The 25,644-nt window shown below is 39.6% G+C and overlaps 1 protein-coding gene across 3 annotated transcripts in view; it reads right to left on the minus strand.

Annotated features, from left to right (window-relative positions):
* The window catches only part of BRIP1 (BRCA1 interacting DNA helicase 1), a 95,623-nt gene that overhangs the window by 2,584 nt on the left and 67,395 nt on the right, over nucleotides 1-25,644 (minus strand). The window lies entirely within an intron of this gene.

Genomic DNA, 25,644 nt, shown 5'->3' on the forward strand with positions numbered 1-25,644 from the left:
GTTTAAATATGTGCCATACTAATAAAGCTCTCCTCACACCTCTTCCTCAATCACAGTCTCCGGCCTCATTCTGCAAGGTGGTTTGCTTTGAGGGAGCTCAGCACTGCACTGGAAATGGAGCACTGGCTGTTTAAGTCCCTCCTCTGCAAAGATAAGCAGAGTTTACAGGGATCCGGAAGGAATGACCCATATCTGACATCTAGCATGGCACACACTGCAGAGCCCAGCACTGAGCCCATCAAGAGCACCATTGCACTGAAGAGCTAAACAGGCACAGTGAAGCTGAAATGAGAATGGAGGTAGAGGCACACAAACCTGAAACCCTACAGGCCCCACCGGGTCAGTTGTTAAAGCACAGATTGCTTTGAGTTCTGGAAGCAGAGTCCCAGCTCTTCCAAGCACAGACAGACCAGAGAGCCCAGCACCAGCACAAATAACAGCTAAGCCTATGGTGTAATGGCAGAGCCTTCCTTCTGCAGGAGGCCTTCCCACATCCCGTCAGTTTTCTTGTCCTTCCCACTCTTGGTTTTAAAATGGACCTGGCACTTACACTGTATACAAAGCATATATCAACCACTTGCACGTGGAACAAAACTGCATCATATGTCATGAAATGTTTCCTCTGCTGATATAGGTCAGTGTTGTTGGACAACCCATAGTAAGTTTGCAACGCTACTGATTTAGATTCAAGCTCATTCAGCTGAGGTTTAACAAAGTGATGAAAATCTTTACAGAACAGATTTTCCAGTATGTGATCCCTCCTGCTGCGTGAAGAAAGCTTTAAATAGCTTTGCAATGAAACAACCACATTAAAATCAGATTATTCAGAAATACTCTTTCTGCTTTTGTCCTCTCAGTTCTCAGCTCCCTATGATGGCCAGCACTTCAGATAGCTGTTTTTAAACAAAATGCTCTCAAAATCATGACCTTATTTGCCTCTCTTTCCAGATCTCTGCTGTCACACTCTGCTGCTGCACATCAAGGGTCTGAGAGGAACGCAACGTGTGAGCTCCACTATGGTCCAAATATGAAAAACATGACATACTATGGAAAGTATTGCTTTAGATACAATAACTTTAAAACTGAAACTGTTTGCTATTGCACAAAAAAACCCTTCAAATTTTGATGTGGTGTAGCAAGGAGGTGATCAGTCTATTACTTAGTTCACATACCCAAGAAAACATCATGAAATTTTACAGACAAACATAAAAAGACACGTGTCAGTCAATATCTATCTTTTACTAAGGCACAGATCTTCTTTGCTTCTCTACAACCAGAGAGAATGAGAACTTAATGTCAAAATTCCTTATTGAACACTAACAAATTAACAAAGCCCAAAATATTCAGCAAACTTCTGTTAGGAGGAAGTTGTGAACAATAAAGCCATGCATTCCTCTAACACAATTATGCTTATCTACTAAAATACCCACAGCTTTGCCCCATAGGAGGGGAGGACACCTTTGCCCCCAGCCTAATGCCTGTACCAGAGAAGACAAATGCCCATCAGGGCAGTGCCTGTCAGATCCCTGCTGCCTGCTGAGCCTCTGTCCAAGACATATATCCTTTTCCAAAGAGACGGCAGTGAAAATGTTCTACAGGTTTAACCACTGTCAGATGTTCTTTGAGCGGAATATTAATTTCTCTCCTGAGAACATAAACGTTTTGTTGTAATAAGCCACCATCCTCTCAAGCCCTTTGATTTGCTCTGTCAGTGCTGCCCTCATCACAGCATCTGTGTCCAGCCTGGAAGGTGTCTGAAATGTGGGAGGCAGGAGTGGGAGCAGGAACATGGCTTTTTTCAAAGACTGAAGATGTTAAATCACACCATGTTGGCCACTGAAATAGTTTCCTTCTCACCAAATGCATGCAGTGGTTTTACAGCGTTAAAAAAGCCACAAATAAGCTGTCTGAAATAGCAGTAGCAGTAACCTGTAAGAAAACCCTAAACCTTTACCTGACTGCCACTGTCTGGGGAGCTGGTTGGGGCTGTCCTGCCTCCATTTGCTTTTTGTCTGCGCAAACCATTCCCTGGCTGACTGTGGACTCATAATGAGTTACTTCTGCCTGCAATGATTCACTTGCCTTTGGGTTTGATTTCAGATTGATGACTTTCAGCACATTACAGACCATTTGCCGCTACATCAGGTCCTGTCTGAGTGTTTTCCTTCATACTGAGATACCATCTAGAGATAATGCAGAACAGGCATGCTGCACAATACCTGCTCCCCACCTCCTATGTCTCACAGGTGTGGAGCCAAAACACATCTTTTCAAACTGCAGTAGGTCCGGTCCTGCTCTGGAGGCTGCTCCCTCCCCTGTTGCTGTTATTGGCTCTGCAGGCTCTGGTCAGGCCACCATTTGACTTTAATCAGAACTCAAGTGAGGTCCAAAAATTGTTGAAAGCTCACTTATCCTATCCCCGTTCATTTCCTTGATGTCCAGTAGCACTTCTTACTGCTTTGCTTTTGCTGAACAGCAAGGTGCGGGGTAATGGGCTGCTTTCCCTCAGCATCAATCTGTGGTAGACCACTGTGTGCAGGCTGTGTATTTATTGGATCCAGAGAACTGATTTTTAGCTGGAAAAAACTTTCAGGGAATCTAAAAAGTACGCCAAAGCTTTGACTGTGGCACAGCCATGCCTTTATCCCTGCTAACAGCAGCACTAATGGCAGCAGTGACTCCAGCCTTAGTGGTCCCAGCAGAGCAGGGGGGTCCAGTATGGACCAGTGTAACTTGCAATCGATTCAGCATTTCAGTGCATTAGCATGGGATATGATTAAGCTCTTCCTCAGATTTTCAAGGGCATGAGCAGCTAACACTTCTGACAAGGCCCCTGCAATGAGATTTCCATCTCTCTGCCACAAGGATCTGCTGTACCAGGAAAATCCACGCAATCTGCAGACGCTGCGCGTCACCTGGGCCACAGAATTAAAGGAAATTTCTAGAGATTTAATTTGTAAGGCAGCATTTCCAGCAGATTTAACTCTGTTACTAAACATAACGAAATCCAAATCCTGTCTTAGCTTATCCATCATTTTAGCCACAGTTCCTGCTCTGAAGCAGAGGTCTAATTTTCAAAACCAATTTTACCACTTTTGAGATGTGTCCTGTCTTCCAGCACACACTGTCTCTTCTTGCAACCAGTTTATCCTTTTTCAGTTTGCCTAGTCCAATAACTTCAGTTTGAGAGAAGGTACTTTATTCTATTCATTTCACAGATCCTCATGTACATTCAAAAAGTAAACTGACCAAATTTAGAGAAAAGCTATGAGCTTTATCCTCATTCCTTTGGAGCTCAGCACTTTCAGCTTCATGTCTTCACATTTCCTGAACTGATTGAAGAACCTTCCCTAGACATTTCTGAGGCCCTGTCCTGGCCAGCCTCAGAACAGCTTTTATGGCCAATTTTTTCATGAGTCTGATATTTAACTGAACTACTTCCTTTAATTTTTCCACAGCTGCCAATTTTCCTTGTTTTACAAACCAAGATTATCACTTTTCCTAATTGTACAGTAAGGCCAGGGATCAGATTAGGATCGCCCCTTTTCATCATTCATTTTATAAAGAGTACTTGAGTTACAGGATTTGGCTGCGAGGAATCCCAATTTCTGTTCATCTTTCCAGTCATTCGCTGGGGTTGGGATTTGAATAGACCATATGTGCTTCTTATGAAGCCCATAGATCAAAAGTAGAGGACGTTCTAGATTTTGAGCTGATTTATTGGTAAATTTCAAATTATGAGTATATTTTCCTCCTAATTTCCTACCTTACAGAGATCATCAGCTCACAATCTCTTTGTTAAACTTTGGATTTCAAAGGTGACCTAAGATTCTTTGATTTCATTCCAAAATGGATATTGTAGCTTATATCTTCATAAGCACTGGGCAGCTAGCTCCAGGCAAGCCAAAATTCTTCCACTAAAATTTCCAAGTGATGGCAGCCAGATTGTTGGACAAGACAGGGGTCTTGTCAATTCATTTTTGGAGGTCTACTCAGCCTTACCATCTGGCCAGAGAATATTGTAGATGGCCCTCACTTCTGAAGAGGACGTCCAGACATTTCAGATTCTTGTTGCAAACATATTCACCCATCTTTGATTTCTGCAAGTCCTGCGTAAAACAAGATACTTGGGAAGAGGAAAAAAGAAAAGAGAAGCACCAGTGTTTCAGATACTGGTGTTTAAAAACGTTGTCTGGATGTTCTGAATTAATATGGTGTCAGAAGCCGCCAAATGGCTGTATGCCAAGACTCAACCCAAGGTGTATTTTTATGGCAAAGCTATAAACCCACAAAATAAGTGCTTTATAATGGAAATTCTGACACACTTTTAATATTAAGAGCAGAAATATACTGGTTGTGGCAAGTAAGTATTTGACAGCTTTGGTACTCCCTTGTCAGCTGTTCTACCTTAGAGAGTCCAGTTTGATGGTGGGATTCCTCCTTTATCTCTCAGCCACATGGTTCTGGGGCTGATGGGCTGAGCTACGTTCATTCTGGAGCCTCTCAGTACCCTTTTCTGGGTGATTACAGTGAAAAGCAACAGCTGGGATTCAAGAAGTACTGACATCTGCTGCATTCTGGAGCTCATGGCACTGACCTGGCTCCACGCAGAGAGCAGCTTTCATCAGCCAAGTGATAGGAGGTTTCCTCTGATGTTGTTCCTTTGGAGTGGCACTTGCCACCAGGTGACAAATTACCATGGCTGGGAAGAAGGCTGAGCACAAAGGCATTGTTTTCTACTTGAATCTGACAGGCAGAAACCATCTTGGGATGCTCACTGGTATTAATGCTAATAACCAATCCATGCACAATGGGAGAACGGAGCCACCTCAAGTAATATCAAGGATAGTCCAACAGTTGAAACATCACACAAATAAATACCATCTAATACGAGACTGTTTAAAACTGCTGCACATGGCAGCTCTGCACCTGATCTGTCTGTGTTGCATATGCTAAACCTGAGATTTCCAAATACAGGTAGGGGGATTACGCATACCTTACCATCCCACACTTCTTGATTTGCAGAAATGGTCTTTGGGAAAGCCAAGAAAAGAAATGAGTCAGCCTCTGACTGTCAGAACGGAGTCTGAGACACACACCCACAAACTCGTGTACACATACTGAACTTATTTCATTCTTTACACACAAGTTGGAGAGAAAAAGGTTGCAACTCAAAGTGAGTGAAACCTAAACAGCTGACAAACAAACAATGATGGATTAAACTTTTCAAGTAGCATGTGAGACTCTGTCATAAAAGTAAGTTTTCCTACTCCTAATGCATAGATTAACTGCAGCAGCAAATAATAATGCAGAAAACTGTTTCTTTTAAATAAAGATTGAGAGGAAATGAAAACCAAATTACACATTACTCAGAAAGAATCTGTCTGGAGATGAAATAAAACATTTGTGCCTATGAACCACGATTCATACCCTTATTTCCAACATCTTCCATTAACGCCCCTAGGAAATTTAACACAATTAATTTAATGTTCTAAGGGGGATGCTGGATGGAGGGAAGCAGAGCCTGGGGCATACTAACTGGATGCAGTCTTTGAAAGAAACTAACAGCTTAAAGACACAAGTAAATTTTACTTGTATCTTGAGGATATTATTCATAAATTTACATTAGCTTAGCTTGGTAGATTCTAAGGGCGTTTATAGAAGGCCTAGAAATCAAAGCTTTAAACAAGAGCATTGTTTTGTTTCAAATCACAAGCCGGCTGCTCGTCAGATTTGGAAACTTCTGTGGTACTCCACAGAACTTCCTGTAAAAACAAAATTCTGCATAATGATTTAAGACAGGACTGGAATACCATTGATCAAAACACAAAATAGCACACAAGTCAAGGACTGGACGGCAGCTTCTAGCAAGAGAGAAGGTGAACAAATCTTACGGGTACCTCTGGACACATCAATAATTATGCAATTAAGAGTTTTTAAAGGGCTGCAAATTCAGAAGGAAGTAAGGAATCCCTTACACAACCTTGTGAGTTTTGTGCTGGACAAGTTGGTAGTTAGATGAACTGCCTGCAATGTATGACAAAGAAGAAATACCTTAGTGACTAACAGTGTTTCTCTTTAGAATTGCATCTGCTATGAGAAACACTGGCTTCAATCTGAATTAGAGGATCATTCATAAAGATACGCACCTTGCAAAAGGGATGGATGATACTGTTTTAGAATGTGGAACAGAGCTCTAGTGCTGATGATTTATTAAGTTCACCTAGTCTACCTGTCTTTCAAATCAGCATATTTACACAACTACTCTACATACCTTTCAAATTTATTATTTTAGTGGCTCGTTTTATGTTGATAGACAGATAGATAGATAAGGCACTGCTATATTTTCAATGATCTGGTAATGGAGGTTACGTTCAGGCAAACTTCTGTCATGCAGCAGCACGACAAGGTCCTGACTCCTGCCTTCAGATCTCTTTTGAACAAATGGTACCTATCATATTTTGGGCTCTTTATTTCAGTAACCTTTTTGGGTGCTCCAAGTATACACACACACACACACCGTTAAATGTTAACATTCATTATTGCAATAAAATATCAGCTCTGATGCAACTTCACAAGCTGAAGGAAAATATCAATGTGTGGGGAAAGAGCCTTTGGCACGACAGTTTATTTTTCTTGCAGTGAAGATCAGAATTTTCTTTATGATTAGTCTCATATGTTTCTTACTGGTTACCCAGGTTATTTTTTTATTCAATGCAAATTAATGTTTATGTTAGTTTAACATCTCTATTTAGAGGCCATGGGAATGGAGCCTCACTGCGGGTACATGCCCAACAATGCCATGCAATTGAGGACGCAGGAGATGGACAGAAGCTCTTGTTACTTCCCAGACCTGCTCTGCAAATCCACGTTGTCCACAGTGCTTCCTTTGGACAAGCCTTCCTCCTTTTATTAGTTCTTTTCTGCTTTTCTGGGTAAGAAAACCAATGGAAATTTGATTAAAATATTTGGTTTTGGTGTAAAACAAGATAACCTGGGAAAAGTACTTCAGGCACAACTCCTACAACTGAAAGAATTTAAGGAGTTTTCTCGGATTTACTTTCTTTGGAAGAAACAGAAACTAAGAGGCCCTTTTATTGGTACAGTGATGCACAGGAACCTTGAGGGTCTAAGTGTCTCCTTCTGACATGACTTAAATCAACAAGCTTTTCCTGAAGAGTATCAACTATTAGATTTGAAGAAAGGCATACAGCTTTCAGCAATGTGATGTAAAACCCGTAACTGTTCAGTGGACCTCTACCAGCCAGAGCAGAAGAAGAGCTGGAAAATTTCCACGATGGTTTGGGAGCAGGATGTGGAAAGTTGGAAGGTCACTGGAAAAAAAATATTTGCCATAAGAACTCTGTTTTGGAGTCAACAGCGAAAAACTGAGGGATGCCAGCCACGAGCGTGAAAGCAACTCCAAGAAGGGGGTTGATGCTGTTGTATAACTGTTGCCTCTCCCCATCTATACTGAGAACTTTGGGTGTTCCCCAGAATGGCTGCCCTACACCAATGCATAAAACCCATGTACCTGGGTATTACATTGATGCAGATAACTGGTCCAGCATAAATCTATTGTATGTAGTCAGTCTGGAGGGAATAGCAAAAATCCTGAAATCACTCAGACAAAGACAAATCTGCTTCTTCAGCCCTGTCTAGACTGTAAGAAGATGGGTTCTGCCCTGCACTGCCAGGGCTGGAGGGGATGTGGTAAGCTGGTACGTCTGGTCATGTGTGTGGTTGGAATGCGCTAAACTGAGATCGTTTTGCAGAACTGGTGTTTGCTGAAAATATTACTCTAACCCTTGCTGGGCAGACAACGTCAACCTGCCAAATACAAAAAATGAGGTTTTGTTAAGCTACTTGTTATGAGCTGCCCAAACCTTGACTCCAGCTGAATGAAGAAAGCCTAGCATTCCCACGATGAACACAGAGCTTAACCAGAATATGGGAGGTCCTTTCCTCTGAGATGACAAGCCTAGGAATAATTGTTAAAATAAATACTTGAAAACTTGGCTCTCTCTCTTCACCTACACAGAAAGGAACAGCTAAATCCATAAGCCAAAGTTTTTGAGTAACTTTTAAGAAATATTTCTCCTTTGAAACAGTTAGGAGAATACTTTGATCTTTGCATATGAAATAGTCCAAATTTCAGAGTAGTCACAGTCAATGTCCAGTCTCATTTCAAAGTATAATTTGTGGCTTTAATATTTACAATGTTATTTTGAGGAAATGTGAAAAATATAATTCATTCAGTATGGTTTGAAGTTGCAGACGTTACAAACTGAAGATAAGAAATTCTAATTTTCCATATCTTATGGATTTTAAGTTGTACCTACACGACAAAATTTCCTTCTTCACAAGGTTCCAGACTGAACTTCAATTGATTTCAGGATGATTTGATTTCTACCTCCCATTAGAAGACAGAAATTGTTTAAAAGTAAATTCTGGATCTTATTAAGAACTATTTTGCTTTCCAAGTAATACTATCCTATAAGTATATATAGTATAAACCACTGTAGTAAAGGAATATTTATGAGTTATTTCCATACAAAAAGAAAATGATCAAGAAATACAGCACACAACCTTCTTATATTGATGTAACACTACTGAACCACATGTACAGCGCTGTCTGAAACAGCAAAGGTTGAGATAAAGACTGGGATATGCCACAGGAGAGACCGCTGGAGCACAGATTAATGGAAAACTAAGAGAATGGAAGAGTTTCATTGTGTCTAGTGCAAAGCACAACAATATAAATACAGATCAATACAAACAGAAGGTTATAGCAACAGAAATCTTACCTCATGTAACACACAGTTTTATATTTAATAATACTTATAATAAAATGCATAGACTCAAACCTGCCAACTTTTTAATGGGAGTACCTATGATCTCTTTTCTTTTTTGTGACTGTTTATAAAAAGTTGGACAAACTGTATTGCCTTCAGTTGCCTTAGAAATAATATCTCTAAATTCTGACAATACAAGCCATGCAATACTGTTCGTGCAAAGAAGGACTAAACTAGAGGGTGGCAGGACCTTTGTTCAGAATAGCTTTAATGCATGTTCCCCAAAAGAAAAGGGGCATGTGCTCCCTAGATGGTAAAATACAACACACCTTCACGTATGAGCCAGTATATTTGTAACAGAACTCAACCAGGACAGTTTTGAAATAAGCAAATTCAGAGGACTCTATCTTCAGAGCCCAGAGAGAAATGGCTCACATTCCCTAGAATTTTCGCTACCAGAGAGTGAGTTTTCACAGGAAGCACCAACAAAATTAAAAATAGGTGGCAAAGACAGAACTGATTAAATGCTTAGAAAAAGTAACATCCACTATCTCCACTCCTTTCCAACAGACATCCCCATCTGGAATTTATTTTTAGGATGCTCATTCCTTCTCACAGGTTCAATGCTACCCGTTTCACACCATTTAACTATTGAAAGCTCTTGAAATTCCGGACCAGAGCAGCCAGAGCCCAGTGTATTTCAGAGTGATGTAGCTAATGTGTCAGACTTGTAAAATAGCTCTTAGTGGTAGACCTCCATTTAGAGAAAGACGGAAACTAGCTTTAAATACTTAAGGCTTTAATATCTAGTCCATTACGCTGCAGCAAGGTCTTGTAAAGAGTCAATTATGGGATACTTCTGATTTGATCCACATGCAAGGGAAATCCGCTTCTTTGCCTTTAAAGCTCTGTAGTAAGTGTCCTGTTTAAATAATTAGTGACACTTTTTCTTTGATCAAATTGATTCACATTGTTATTCTTTTATGTTAATTTAAAGCTTAATCCACGTAAAATCCAAGACAGATCTTAATCCATCACTCAGAGAGCTTTTACCAAAGGGCACTATCATGAGATTGTCCAGAAAACACGACACGTTAAAGACAGTGGTGAACTAACTTGTAATGCTGGGGTTTTCCCCCCCATCTGTGAATCACCAACTTAGTTGATACCAGTAGCTCAGGTAAACAGTAGGCACTTCAGAAATAATTCTGTCTGGAGACACAAAGCTAGCAGCTACTATTGGACAAATCCTATTCTCCTGCATATTTAACGACTAAACGAAAATCTCAGCATTTCCTTCCATTAAAAGCATGTTTAATCATGGAAAATTTTCTAAAGTAAACTGCTGTTACTTTAACTTATATTCTTCCTACTAAGTTTTCTGCTCAGAGCTTAGTTGTCCAGGTTACGGGGAAGTTAACAGCAACAAAGTTGAAAGGGATTGCAGGCCAGACAGAGCTAGTTAAGATGCTCAGCCAGTAGAGTAGATAGAAGAAAATGTTCCCTCAATATTTATAATTTCTTGTCCATGCTCTTCTGTTTGGTATGAGTAAGACTCTGGTAATGAAGTTACCTACACAAGTAGATAAATATTTAAGCTTTGTCCAAGCTCATAAATTCAACAGACCACGCAAATTCTTTACTTGCTGTACGCACACACGCACAAATTGCATTAGTAACTCTACAGTGAAGTATAAATAAGCTGTGATGTTAAATGAACATGAACTAATCATTTCTGGATAGAAGAGTTAGATATTAGTATAATGTTTTGGATACTTGCATGCTTTCTAATGATAATTTCTCAAAATATAATGTTTTTAGAGAGCAGTAGTGCCCTTTAATGAAAAAGTAGACATGGAACTGCTCTGTTAAAAATGCTGCTCCATGTTTCTTCTGAAGGCTTGCTGGAGGAGTCAAGTACTGTTCCAAAATGTTACTGCATCACTACAGAAGATTTAAGTTAATATTTCACAAAAATTAAAAATATTTAAGGAAAACAAGATGATCATTTTGTTTAACTTTCTGACAAAATCCTCAAGTAAAAAATTTCTCTATATAATAAGTAATGGAATGTAATCACTGTAAAATTTCCACTTGAGCACAAAGAGCTGGGTCTTGAGGACCTCTGCTGTTCAGACCGTGTACGGTACAATCACGTTCAGATCACCATCTGTTCTCATTAGTAAAAGGGAAGGATTTTGCCTCTTTAGCATTGCTCTAGCTGTGCGTGTCACCGTCGCACTGAAATTGGAGCAATCTCTTTTACGTAGCGTGATAACCTCAACACTTTTGTGAGAGGATCTCTCACTTATCCACCATTTATAAAGTTAGAGGCTATAACAAACACTTAAATGGCTATTATTCCAATCCATATGCCTAAAACTGTACACAGACAATGAAAATGGAATATTTTCCTTTCACCATTTCAGACAGAGAAGAATAAGAGGAAACTCACAAATAACACTGGAGAGATCAAAGTGCCAAAGACAGAGAAGATACAGTCTGATGCGGCCTACACCGAGAAAGCAAATTTAAGGTGAAATCTTTACAGAGTTCTTTTTGTAGAGCAACATTCTCCATCTTCAAGGACAGTAGCAAATCAAAACACGTAACACTCAAAAGCTTGAGACAAGAGCAAAACTGTCTGCAGTGTTTATGGTTGACAGACTGGCACAAGAGCACTGACTGTGACCCGGCCACTTAAATCCATAGATGCCACTGTCTGCAAACTCCTCTCATGTACAAGGGAGGAATACTGAAGCTAAGGTTACAAATGCAAGTGAGAAAAAGAATGCATTGTCACTACAGAGGTGCTTTTGGGGAGCACAAGAAAGCCAAGCATTTCATTCTGCCCCCTATGTTTTGTATGTCTGAGCATTGCATACATAGAGCTCTAATAGAATCCACTGACTTCCATGTGCTACGTGCATATAAAAGCTGCTGAGATATACTGCAGTATTAAGCTGCTAATTAGCTTATATTAAGGAATAGGTTTTTTGATTTTTCTGTTAAAGCTGGGCAGCGGATGGTGCCCCAGATGCACTGTCTGCCTTCTGACTATCAGATGGAGGAAGCCCAGCCCGGAGCACAGGCACCGCGCCGGCTCCAGCCACCATGTCCTGCCCTCAACAAGTATTCTCCTTTTAGAGGTATTAAATCTTGGCAACATCCATCGCAGTTCCCACTTAAGCTGAAGTAAGTACATGTACAGAAGGGCTCTGTCAACATATCTGAGTGGAAAGATGTTTGGATTAGCTAAGAAAACCTATTCCAAATCTCAGATAATAAAATGTCCACCTAAATCCTAATTGCAACTTTCATCTTGTGTCTTAGACCTCGCCACCAGCTGATGTGCCGATACAGATCAAGTGTTTAGTTTGATAAATGCGGCTTACTGGGGTCTTGGTATTGCTGACTGACAGAGTAGCTGAATAGGATCCAGGCTTCTAAAGGTGATTATCTGCCTAAAGAAGGAAGAAGATGAGCACAGGACAACCTTGTTTGTCATTTTGCGCACTTAATCAGACAAAGCTCATAATACCAAGAGCCTCTCTATACTATCAAAAATAAAACAAAAGCAGCTTTAAATAAATTACACTACCATTTTACAGAAGGGAAATCCATATGCATACACTGAGAATTATCTTTGGGTTGCTATTTTCCAGCACTAATGGGTAATGGGAACACTACATCATGCTCCTGAAGAGTCTTTCTTTACTGAGTGCACTGAGCTTGGAGCTTATTGCTGCCAAATTTCACTGTACAGTACACATAAAGCAGCACTCCTATTTTAAACTGCATATCCAGGCAGAAAGTTACTAGATAGCAAGACCTGTCTCGTTAGTTTAGTTTGCTACCTAACACACAGAAATGTAATGTCCTTCCAAAGCAGATACCAGACTGATAGGGCTAAAGCACAAATGCCACTTTGGTGTGTAGAGATAACACCAGAGCTACAGAGGCACTGCTTTGTTTTTGTGTCCCTACAAGAAATGGATAAAGCAATTCAAACGTAGTGTGACACAGTGGAATATTTCTCACTTGCAGGTTTAACTTCACAAAGCTTTGTTATTAAAGAAGGCCAGTGAGCACTGTCCCTTTACACCTTAATTTCAGGCTTATTGTTTTATATGAGAAAGAAAAGAACAAATGGTTTTCAGGAGTCAATTGATTTCTCTTCACTTCCAAAGGGAAAATCTGAGAAGGGAAAAAGAGAAGAATCATCTCTGGTTCTGCCTTAGGGTTAATGTAACATCTACATCTGTGCCACAAACTTTCGTTATGTTAAAAACTGTTCTATTTAATTTGCATTAGTACAGCTTGCATTGAAATTGATTTAATGCTGCTATAAATGCAAATCGACTATTAAGAGCAGACAATGACCAATTTAAAAGCATTGTGGAGGCATTCCACTGTTTAAATGAGAAATAAAAACAAAAACAAAACCTCAAGCCTGAACAAGTAATAACGATGCTTAAATAACACTGCACTGATACCAGAGCTTCAAAAACAACAGATCTCAGCTGAAATACAGAAAAAAATCCAGAACACATTCAGAATTGCCAGGCTCTTGTTATCTTCATTTGTATTTCAGCTTAACAGTAACTGTTATCCCTGTTTTGTACTGAGAGCTCTCAGCCTTCACCCCTATCTCCCATACAGCAATTACTGAAGCCGTCCGTGGTCATAAAACAAATTTCCCAAATAAAGGCCATTTTACTCAGCCTTCACCAAGGATGTGAGTGCAGCCTTGACAGTCAGATGGTGCTTTTGGGTTGTTCAGTGCTATCAGAATTCCAAGTATTTAAATTCAGCTTTTTGAAATGTATTTATTATTGGCAGCATTATTTGTTACTATTAATTTCACAGCTGAAGCTTTTGATTGTCGCTTCTGTCGATTCGAGTAATTTCCAAGTGTCTTGTAATCACACCTAATTCTACATGTAGATCATTACAAGGATAAAGCTGTTATACTTGTAATGGTATTTGTCCTACTTTGAACATTACCAAACTGTTTTATCTAATCCGTTAGGAAATACCATAATGAGGCTCATCTAATGGCTTCTATTAGTTAGGAAGGCAAACTAAAAGATTTAGCTCCTCAGTCTGTCTCTAAATCTTCTAAGTGAAAGATGATTTACAGTTAAGCTATGAAAAATGTGACCGCTCTCAAGTCTGGAAAGTCTCAATCTGATTTCAACAAACTTAAATCACGAGAGAAGATTGCGTCTCGCTAACTATGGATTTGCTTACCTAAAGAACCAGCATCTGGTGTGAAACATTCATTAAGTTATAAAAGGTTTATAGGCTTGCCCAAGCTTCTATCAGGAAAAAAAACTGTTAGATTTTTACTGAAAACTCTTGTCTGAAAGGTTATGTTTATAGTTTGTATTTGATATCTGAGATGCTTTTTGGAAGAGGTATAGAAAATGTCATAAAAGCAAACAAAATATAAGTAATTATTATGAGGGGGAAAAAAATAGTAGCATAATCTCAGTAATTTAATACAAATATTAATAAAAATCAGCAGAGAATTGAGGTTGTTTTTGCTGCGGTGAAGCTAAACACCCATCATTATTTAATTACATGCCCTCCAAAGCATCCAGACAACAAAAGAGAACAGTAGGGACGTTACAGAAGCCACAAGACATTTATAAGGCAACACTATATTTTGCTTAGAACTTAAAAGCAAATATTTAACAGGTAATAACTTCAGAGCTTGCAAATGATGAGGTGAGAAGGGGAATGGAGCTTGTGTAATCAAATTAAAGTACAGGTTTATTTGCACCAAGCTTTTGAAGGACGCTGCTGCCTTCCCCATAGGCGGAGCATATCATACCCCAGTTCCAGTTCCACTCCTCTCCTTCAGGGCTGATACCAAAACATTGCTGGTGTCAGCAAACCCAAAACAACCAGCACCTGACTGTGACCAAAGGCACAGGTCACAGCTTTGTGACAGCACAGAACTGGGCTTCACCTCAAGCCTTATGGGCCAAAATTCCTATGTTACTGCTGTACAGCAAATACTAAATGAAAGCAGCAGCATGGTACTAGAGAACTGCACAGATTATAACAGTATCCCAATAACAAAACTGTCATTTCATGGCTGTGTCCTCTTTCACTCCTTGCTCTCCCCTGGGCCCCATGAAGTTCACCACCCCAAGCAGATGAAGGAAAACATAAAGGAATGGTGGAAGGTCCCTATTCACATTTCTATCCACAAAACAAAGAAATCAACTGTCAGAACCTACAAGTACCAATGGCTTAAGCAAAGCATGACAGTTGCAAATAAAATTACTTCTTCTTTCATTAAATCTCTTGTGGGTCCTCCAGAAACACACTAAAAAGTACATACTAAACCCCTCAATTAAGGATGACCTGATGAAGAATCTGAGTTTTGATGAGAAGCTGTGATGATAAATGCATGAGGGAGGTAACAGCTGCCATCCCAAGATGCCATTATTCCACCTATCAGCATACTAGTGTTTGTAATATATCTCTTGTTACCAAAAAAAATGGCTTAAAATATTTATATTTAAATAAAAGAGCTGTGGAAATACAAAAACTACATCTCTGTTAGTTTGGTTTTGATTCTAAGAACCATTCATAATTAGAGAGAACTATTTTCTTACAGAAATAGTCTTCTCATTTAAAAAGAAAGTTTCATAAATTAAATGGGCATTTTATTACAGGTTTGGTGGGCAGACGATAATCACCTCGCTATGTAAGCAAGTCAGCTGTAGCTGAAATAAAGGAGAAGGGCTAAGGGGAATATCAGAATCTCAGAAGAGAAACTTGAAAAGTTTTGGAACGCAGGTGACTGTGCAACCAATACATTTCTCTGTCAAGCCAATGAGTGTTTGTAGCAGCCACAAGCTCATCATTCATCACATTCAAATGAAAATTAAAGATTAATATATGCAAGTTTAGTACCATGGGTTAATACACCTATTTTATATTCCTCCCCAAAAACATATTCCAGCAGAAATCTGGGAAAGAAAATGCTTTCATGAACTGTTCCAAGGGCTGAGCTTTGTGCTGAGTGCTTTTCAGCAAGCAGCAATATAAGCACACCTGCTGGAACGTTATTCTGCAGTTAATGTTTACCTGGGGAATAAAAGTTTGGCTTTCAGAGTTTCTTGGTATGACACCATTGAAGATGTGATTTGAAAAGGTTATTTCATGAGTGCCTTTTCAATGATCTGCACCTGACAGTTGATTTGTTCTGTGCTTTTCTCTGTGGTTCCAGCGTGCTATGCAAAGCCTTTGCTATTATGCTTATTATTCATAAAACCTGTGAAAAGTTTGGTGTATCAGCAAGCAAATGAAAGCATCTCGGAGAATACGGTCACTTTTGTGGCCAAGGGTGTGACCTACCTTTGGAAGACCGTTGTGTTATGTGTTGCTACTTCTCCATGCCGGTATTGTAACTAAATTCTATACGAAACCTTGATCACACATGAAAAAGCCATTTAAGACCCGAAGCTTTATAAGATTGAGCTATTTATGTTCAATGCAGTGAGGACAATAGCAGTACAATGTGTTGTATGACTAAGGCAGATCAAAACGAACATCTGAAATGCTCCATGAAGGCTGTGAACTGCTCACTGATTCTAAAGAATACACTGGTTAGCTTTGAACTTCCCTCAGCTGAAAATGAAGAATAGGAAAAAATACAGGGAGAAAGTAAACATTTCATCCCTTCACTATCAGCTCCATTACCTGAATGCCTGCATTTCTAACTTTGCATTAGGAAGAACACAAATATTAGACAACTTCCCCCCCAGATGGCCATGAAAAAGCTTGATTTGCTGCTACTCTCACATTACAGCACTGTCCATCTATCCACAAGTGAAATAAGTGAAATAATATAATAATATTATATAAATATTTCACAGAGTCACAAAATGGTCTGGGTTGGAAGGGACCTCGAGGATCATGAATTGCCACAGCAGGACCACCAACCTCCCCATTTAACACTAAACCAGGCTGCCCATGGCCCCATCCAACCTGGCCTTGAACACCACCAGGGATGGGGCATCTACAACCACACTGGGTAGCTGTTCCAGCACCTCACCACTCTCATAGTAACTTAAAGGACTTAGTTCTACAGTTAAAAGGGGAAAAATAATGTTTTGCAAAATAGCAAGAAGTAACTCACGTGGCCTGTAACCAACCAAACCAAGCCTTCCAACAGCATCATCCGCAGCGGTGTCCGAACCCCCCAGCAGCCTGGGGGCGGGGTGAGCAAAACTGGTGCGCTGCTGCCACCTGCAGCCCAACGAGCTGCTGCCTGAACTCACAGCCCATGTTCAGCTGTTGGAATGATTTCTCCCCGTCGGGCTCCTTGAGAAGCTTTATTATCACTCTTCTAAAGGAAAGGCACAGCATTACAAGCGGTGCATTTTCATGCTCTCGTTTGCTGACAGCAGATCGCAGGCACCTGAGATGCACGCTGCTCTGAGCCGACAGGGGGATCACAAATTCTTCTTCAGCCTCAATTCTCTGCATCAAATGCTTTAACAATGCCCAGGACATTTTGGAGAAGCTCAAATATTCCAAGATTCAAAAGGAAAAATTATGATTAATGGACATCCTGCTGTTCTGACACTCAGTGGTCACTGAAAACTATTACAAGTCTTCATGCAGGACTCCAGCATAAAACCAACAAGCTGATGGCCAAGAACAGCTCTGAAAGCTGTAGGCTGAAAACTTTGTGTAACAGATCTACAGCTTTGAATGGTCGGTTCTGAATGGCCTCAGTTCTCATATGATAAAAGTCATTATATATATATATATATGTATGTATGTATGTATGTATACATATAAACAGTTATAACCTTATTCATGTACACATATATATCTGTATGATCATGTTTGGGTACATGTGCACACATTTATATATTTTTAAAGAGACATATAGATACAGTCTAACAGAACACAGACCCAAGGTAGGAGCACCAAAATATTAAGTGGGAAGCATTCTGTGTAACCTTTCAAGTGACATTTTAAGGAGCTATGAAAGAATATCAGCATTAAATCAGAGGAGTGTCAAAGAACCCAGAAATAATGCACCACCATGACTGAAAAAATACGTTGCAGTGGTATCACATGCTTGAAAATTAGTGTGTAAAATGTGCCCAGACATCAAACAGTGCAACAGGTGGTATCAGTGCACGGACAATGAGCACCTCATGAAGGACCCAGAGAATGAGCAGGGACTGCTTCACATCTCTTTTTCCAAGCATCCCATCCTGTTGGGCACACCAGAACCATGGCTGCCGGCCTCCCTTCTCCCCAGTGTCAGAGCCCTGAGCTCAGCACTGCTCATCAGCTCTCTTGTCAATCACTATCTACCACATAAAATGCAGTGAGCTCCTAATGGCATTATAATTCAATCACAGCAAAAAGAAGAGTGACTGTCACGCTGACAGGCAGTGATAGACATGGCCTGGATTTCTGCTGTCAAAGATTTGCATGTCAATCAGTACGAACCCATATGGCATCTGTTTACAATGATCATAAGTCATCTGATAGCAGTATTGTAGCAAAGCTCTGACAGAAATGAAATGAGACCCCCGTTCCTTGTTCCCAAGCACGCGGACTACAATAGATTCATTTAGAGTTCTCAGCAGCTGAGTTAGTGCACATTAATGCTGGAAAAGGTTTGAGAACACAAAGGTTTAACAACAAAAACATCAGGCAATGTTTGCTTATTAAATTCAACGAGGATGCCGTGCCCACTCCTGGCACTGTCACATGGCTGCCCCTATTGATTTTGCAGCTCTCCATTTTATGAAATAATACATCTCTAAACGTGTGCGTGTGTGAAACTCATCACCTCTGGTAATGTCATCAGCCGTGAGTTACTGCGGGGCTGCATCAAGACTTCTTTCAGGGTTTCTTTTGGCACTTCAGGCGCTCACTTCCACTTTCTGTCTGAAGCATTGCAAGATCGTTAGCTAAATCTGGAATGCAATTGGAGAACAATCAGGCTGACAGAAGGATCTGAGCGCTGGATTCCAGAGAGAAAAATAACTTATCAGGCAGATATCCTTCTTGCTTTAAATACCTGGCACGGTGCTCGCTGGGAAACCATGTTGGATGAGTGCCACAAAAACTCACATGAACTCATGCTGTTTTTATTGCAAATTCTTGATCGCATAAAAATGCATGTCTGGTAGTAATCACGGCTGGGCACAATACCATCCTGTAATGCAATTCTGTGCACCCAAAAAGTGATAAAAAAGTACCTTGACCCTTTTCTCGTGTGGCTGAGGAGGCTGCAAATTTACCCAAGCACACTGCCAGAGCAATAGGGCTTTACTCTCCGTAAGTGAGATTCGTGTTCTTTACTCTGCCTGCACGTGGGTAGGTCACATTGGAGCATTCTTTCACACTGATATTCTGATTCAAAACAAACATACAAGAGACTCCATCAAGACTGCTGAATGTCTGCAAAACTGATCTTTTTTTAAATTTTTTTGTGGTAAGTTCTTCCTATTTCTTCTCACAAAACCTCTTCTAATGAGCAAGTTGCTCCAGCCAGCTGCTAGTGCCAGTTCTCCCAGATAAACCGAGTATGCGACGTTCAGTCTCAGTCTAAATGTGCAAAGTGCACTCACGCTGTACACAGCCCTGTTTGGACCATTCACAATAAGGTGGAGAACTGTCAGATTTTCCATGTCTCCCTGGGGAAACATCCAACCGTACAACCCAATGAGTTATCCAGCAGCACAATAATGATCTGAACCCTTTTTGATGGGAGAGAAAAAAACAAACAACAGAATAACCCCCCAAAAACTGGAAGAAAAAGAGCTAGGAAAATGGCCACAACCATGTAGCCTTGCTCTGCCCCATCCACACTGCCTTGCTTGTATCACATGTTTCCATTTCCTGGATGGCCACTTAATGAAGTAATTACCTCATCATTTTTAAGTCTAAGTGCTATTTGCCTGGACAAGTTTTGTTTCTGAATATATAATTCCTTTATTCTTTTATTGGCTTTAGCACAATTCAGCAGTGATTCAGTTTATGAAAGGGATATGCATAGTTTTGGTTTGCATAAGAATTAACTGACTATCCAGTAGCAGCAAGCTTTTCTTCTCTGCACAAAATGTTTTTTCACTCTAGCACACCATTCTTCCATTGTGACCCTCATCAAATAAAGAGATGAATGTAAGCACCTGTAGTTCAGGACGCATTTGATCATGGCTTTCCTCTGCTTTGAACCCAGGGATTCTTTTTACAAGTTAACTGTGCTCTCCCAGGGTGGTACAGATGATTTCCCAATCCCTGTTGTCACAACAGACATGCTTAAACCACCCATTGTGTGCAACATCCATAATGATACCTGCGGTTTTGTACGGAACTCTTTCCTGGTCTGTGAGCTCCTGCTTCTACTAATCCTTCCTCAATGCATGACGCACAGCTCCAAGGGCCAAAGACCTCCTTACCAACAGTAACCAATTTCTCCCTTTTTACAACACTGAAGGAATCAAATGTACAAAGAGGATATTAGGATCTTTTAGATATGGGAATCAATATCTCACATTGTATACACACAGATGAAAAAAATCTATTGGCCCTTTAATAAATCAGGACGCATTAAAACTATGAAATATTACAGTGACCCCAGGTTAAGTACAGGGGAAAACAGATGATGAAATAGGTCTAATGACTGTGTTGAATGTGTGCAGAAGAGATGCTAGATGCTGAAATCGCAGAGCCAGGCGGGTCCCCTTCTCCTTAACCTCATCCCATATGATTATTTTCCTTGCTGTGATATACCACAAATGCTCAGTCTGTGAATCTAATTAGAGCAAGAAGCCTACCCTTGGTAACAAAAGGAATCGTAGAGAATCCTTGCATCAGACAGTCTGGTTCTACAGCAGCTTGTCCATTTCATCTTATTTCTCTTACTAAAGCCACCAACCAAGATTCCACTGATTTAAAGGAATCCTTAGAAACAATACATGCTGAGTACATATTTGTTGTACTTCAGTGAACATCAAGGCACAGTGTCCCTACAATAATATCCATTCCAGAGATTAATATTTTACAGACATACTTTACAGTACAGTTAGTATATTAACTGCATTCTTTTTCCAAACACAAGAGACAAATTAATACACACATTATGCTGACTACCCCACACACAAAAAGAAGTAGTTAATTTAATTGGAATATCTGGTAGAATAAAAGTATTTAAAAAAAAAAATTGCAGACAGCACAGGAATGCTAACAAAATTTTACAGTCTGCAGTATATTTATTTCCTTATTGCCCAACTCTGATGGTTTTGTTTTCTTCCTTCTATATAGAGCTTTTACATTCAAGTTGGATTGGAGAGATTAGAAACTGGCTGGAGAAATTCATTGCAAGCAGCCAAGTTCTGAAAACCCATACATATTAAATGCATTTTAGAAAGTGTGGGTGGACCTTTATGAGAGTATATATACATGTCAGTCCATGGGAAGAGCTTTAAGATGACAAGCAATATGGAAGTTCAGGTATGCACAAAATCCTAAATAGGTAAAACTGAAAAGGAGCTCAACGTCCACCATTCCTGGAAAGTTTTCAACACAGGACAAAGGCCTAAAAGCAGCACGGGCTGAGCTCAGCTCTGCTCTGCATGAGAGACAGAGACTCTGAGAGATCTGAAGTCCAGTCAACCAGAACAAATCAGCGACATCCGCTGCTCTGGACCAAGCTAGGCACCCATCTGAATCCATCACACCACACTTCTGGGTTACCAGAAGCAAATGGGAAAACTAACATTGTAACAACTACAGCGGCCCCAACTCATATTCCAGATCATGGATTTCAAGAGGTGCTGCAGTGTTCTCCTTTATTGACATCTTGCTTTCAGTTCTTGAAACAACTAAATCAGCTCTCATTGAGCTTTCTTCCACAAATATTTCCAATGGAATCCATTTACACAAATGACACCTGTAACAACCTGTGTGAAGAAGTCTCACAATTTTATCCAGCAATGCATGAAAAGTATTATAGTCTCAAGTACTTCAAACACTCCTCATGCATTGTCCAACTCTTTTTCCACATTAGAAGCCCTTATTTGCCACCTTGTGTACCATCAGCATTCACTGAGCTCACTGTGAGTGCTTTGGAGGGCAGTCCCTGCTGCCTGGCTCAGACAGGCACATACGTGGGCAGGATCAGGGCACAGAAGCTCCTGCAGGAGCGTGCAGTTGTTCAGGATTTAGTACTGCATGCAATTCCTTATTTTGAATGTATTTATTCTCGTTACGACAAAGAAGAGAGGCTAAACAACAATAAAGGGCTGCCCTTGTCTTTCAACAGTTCTCAGATATTCCTCTTCTGAACATTCTTACTAAATTTAACCTCATATTGTTACCAAATTAGACTCCTCCCAAATCTTTCAACATGTTTTTGATTCCCTGTCATTGGAGAACTGTTCTTTTTCTCTGCTGCTAAACACACAAGAAGAAACTAGCCTAATCTGCAAAGATTAATGTTGCCTATAGGAAACCTCTCAAGTTCTAAAGGGAGTGCAGCACTCGAACAGGCTGCCCAAGGAGCTTATGGAATCTCTTTCACCGTAGAATCTGAAGATGACAAATATCTGTCAGAGATGGTCTAATTACATTTGATCTTGTCTCTGCATAAGGGGCCAAACTAGAATTTTTTTCTAGTCACATCCTTCACTGATTTTTGTGATGGATGGGTTCCTTTCAAGTTCCTTTCACACTGTGCAAATAACATTTTATTTATTATTATTTATTTCAAACCACTCCAATCACTTGCTCATTCAGTCTGAAAGCTTGTAGACATCACAATGCCTAAGCAACAGACAGTGCATGCCATTCAAACTCCAAACACAACTGAAGTTTATGCACTAGTAAATCTCAGGGCATTTTACTCTTTTTAAAGAGAAATAAAGTAAGCCAGTAGAACTTTGTCCTATATCCCTTTAAATGTGGTCTACACGTGCTCCTCAGAGACCTACCATTCATGCAGAGACCAATACAGTCCAGGAAGCTGGAAAGACATAGGTTGTTAAAATATGGTTACAGAAACAACGGCATTTATTGGGCTCACTTATTCTACTAAATGAAGTTTGATTAAATGACTGTGGTCCAAAACCTGGCATAAACTATTACAGTGAAAATCATTTGAAAACATTTTACTAACAGCAGATAATTTATTATTTCTAAATGACAGTCTGCTCTAAAACACAATACCTTGATATGGAAAAATGAAACTTTATGTTCAATTAAATCCAAATTCACCAGCTTAGAGCTGGGATTTTTAAGTTTACTGAAAAAGACAAACCTAATCATAATCAAAATGCATATATTTACGTGTATTTCCAGACAATTAATTATTACATCATGTAAGAAAACAAGGCAATTTCAGATACACTGAAATATGGATTTTGTTGATGGCTTCAGCAATGCAGTCGATGTTGATTTAACAAACTCCTAATAGAATTTCAAGCAAACAAAAAAACTGCGTGGTACATCTAAACCTCCGCTGGGAGAACGACTCAATTACCTTCTATGTGTATAATGACACTACATAGTAATAGTGAACTTACATACAAAAGGAGTTTAAGATTTTAACTCGGGATTTAGTCTCACTTCATCAGTATTATATTTACATGAGCTCAGCCAAACACAAGTGAAAGTTTTACTGTCAACTTACTTTGCATGTACTGTTATTAATCCACACAAAGTCCATTGAGGTACTCCCCAAGGCACAATCAGTTTCCAAATACTGTGAAGAGTGTTTAAAATCAAGGCTAAATGGATTTGCCAAGGTATGGATTCTGTCCTACAACAGGTTTAAAACGATGAATGCAATTGAGAACAATCTGCAGTATCAGCTTTAAAGAAGGCGAGTTATGCGGCATATTGAACATGAGAACATCATGCATCTGTGTGATTCGTGCTTATGTGCACATTGAATTTGTAAATATAAGCATTATATAAATTATATAATGCATTATTATGAATACCATTTTATACAGAGCAGCAAGCTCCCAAAAAAATCAAAGAGAGGAGCAGTCTCATCACACTATATTTGTCTAAGCATAACATCTAATGGGCTTCCAAGGATTTGCCATCCAAACAGACAGGTCCCATCCGTATTGATAGATAAATAGATCCTACTGTGCCCCAACTATGGGGCAGTATCATCAGTGGGTGTAATAATGCAAAATATTTTATGCATATTTCTACATTGGAACAGTACTTTTTAGCTCTTTATTATCAATAATCAGAGGGGATGCATACGTGGGAATCCAGGGTTTAAAACGTAGGCGAATATGAGCTACTCTTAAAGCAAGTCACATAAAACTGAGCATTTTAACGCCATAAACTTCCCAGTCTATTAGAAATAAAGCACGTTTGTATTTTAAGAGGTTTTCCAAGTGCAAGTGTGATTTACATTGTTCAGACGCTCGCAGTTATTATTCATTTCCGTGAAGCAATGCCCAGGAGAATGGCTTTGCATGATTCATCTGAAACTTGTGCCATTTCTGCCTTTTCTGTTTATACCTGTGTAGATGGCAGTTTTGCATTGCTTCAGATTCTTTTTTCTCTCCCAAAGCCATATTTTCCCTCTGAAATACCCAAACAAACGCTGTGTCCTTTACGTTACAAATATTAGCAATTCATACACAATTCTTCATACAATCTATCTGTTGGCTCTAAAAAAAAATAAAATAATCATATAGTAGTCAGGAACTATTAAGGTCATTTCCTCTAGAAGAATTATGTTTTGACCGGATTTTTCAATTTTTGCTATGGTAACACATGGCCAACCAGAATAAGAAGGCCCATCTGGTTGCAATTGGCTTCAGCTACTATATTTTCGACTGCTGCTAAGATTTTGCATACTAAACTAGGACTTAAGATTTGTTTTAGATAGTCTTCTACAAAGGAGGAGATTCCTAAACAGCTTTAACTCAGTAGTGACATTTTCAAAAATGATTTTAAAGTGGATTTTTTTCCCCTCTACTACTATCAGAATCAGCATGATTGCATTTGTACGGTATCTTAAGTTCTGAAGATAAATGCATAGAGGAAGACAAAAACCCATCCACAAATGTTTCTAATATAAATACTGTGTACCTGCAAGTGTGTGTTGTGTTGAGATCAATACTCTTCCCAAGTTTTGATTTGAAGTATTTAGAAGAAATAGATTACAACAAAGCATGACTGCTTCTGACAATGAAACTATGTGACAGTGGACCTGTTCAACCAGCTTGGAGTGAAATTTCTCTCTCATCACATCTCAGGAAGACCTCCTGCTAAACAAACACCTGGGTGGGGAACGGAGCTGGTTGAACCAGGACTGCAAGCCTGGGCCTACATCCATTTTTACTGCCTTGCTACAATCCACACCCATTGCTTCTTCCTAGAAGTCTTCCATTTTACATATTCTTAGAAACTTTTAATACAACTTATTGCTACTTTTAAACACAGCAAAGCTGCTTTAACAAACAACAAAGAAACAAGATTGGCAGCAGCCACTGCATGATCAAATGTGAATTTTTGTTTTTATTTTTTAAAGAAGGTAATATTTATCACATACAAGCTTACGTTCACTTCATGGTGTATTATGGACCTCTATACCTTCTGAAGCAATTAACCAAGCAGTACATGAGATGCTGTGAAAGGAGATTTATGAGATTGTTGCACTTACTAAGTGTCAGCTACAACAAGCTGCATATTCGCAGAACAAGGAAGTCTTTTTAAGATTAGTGCCTGATAAGGGAGTAAATAAACCATACACCAAACAGGAATAATAATCTAAGCACTGAAGTTATTAAACCTACTGTGCATCAAATCACCTCACCACTGT

Source organism: Coturnix japonica, chromosome 22 (assembly GCF_054131305.1).
Source record: "Coturnix japonica strain WE chromosome 22, WE-NBRP24, whole genome shotgun sequence".
Taxonomy (NCBI): domain Eukaryota; kingdom Metazoa; phylum Chordata; class Aves; order Galliformes; family Phasianidae; genus Coturnix; species Coturnix japonica.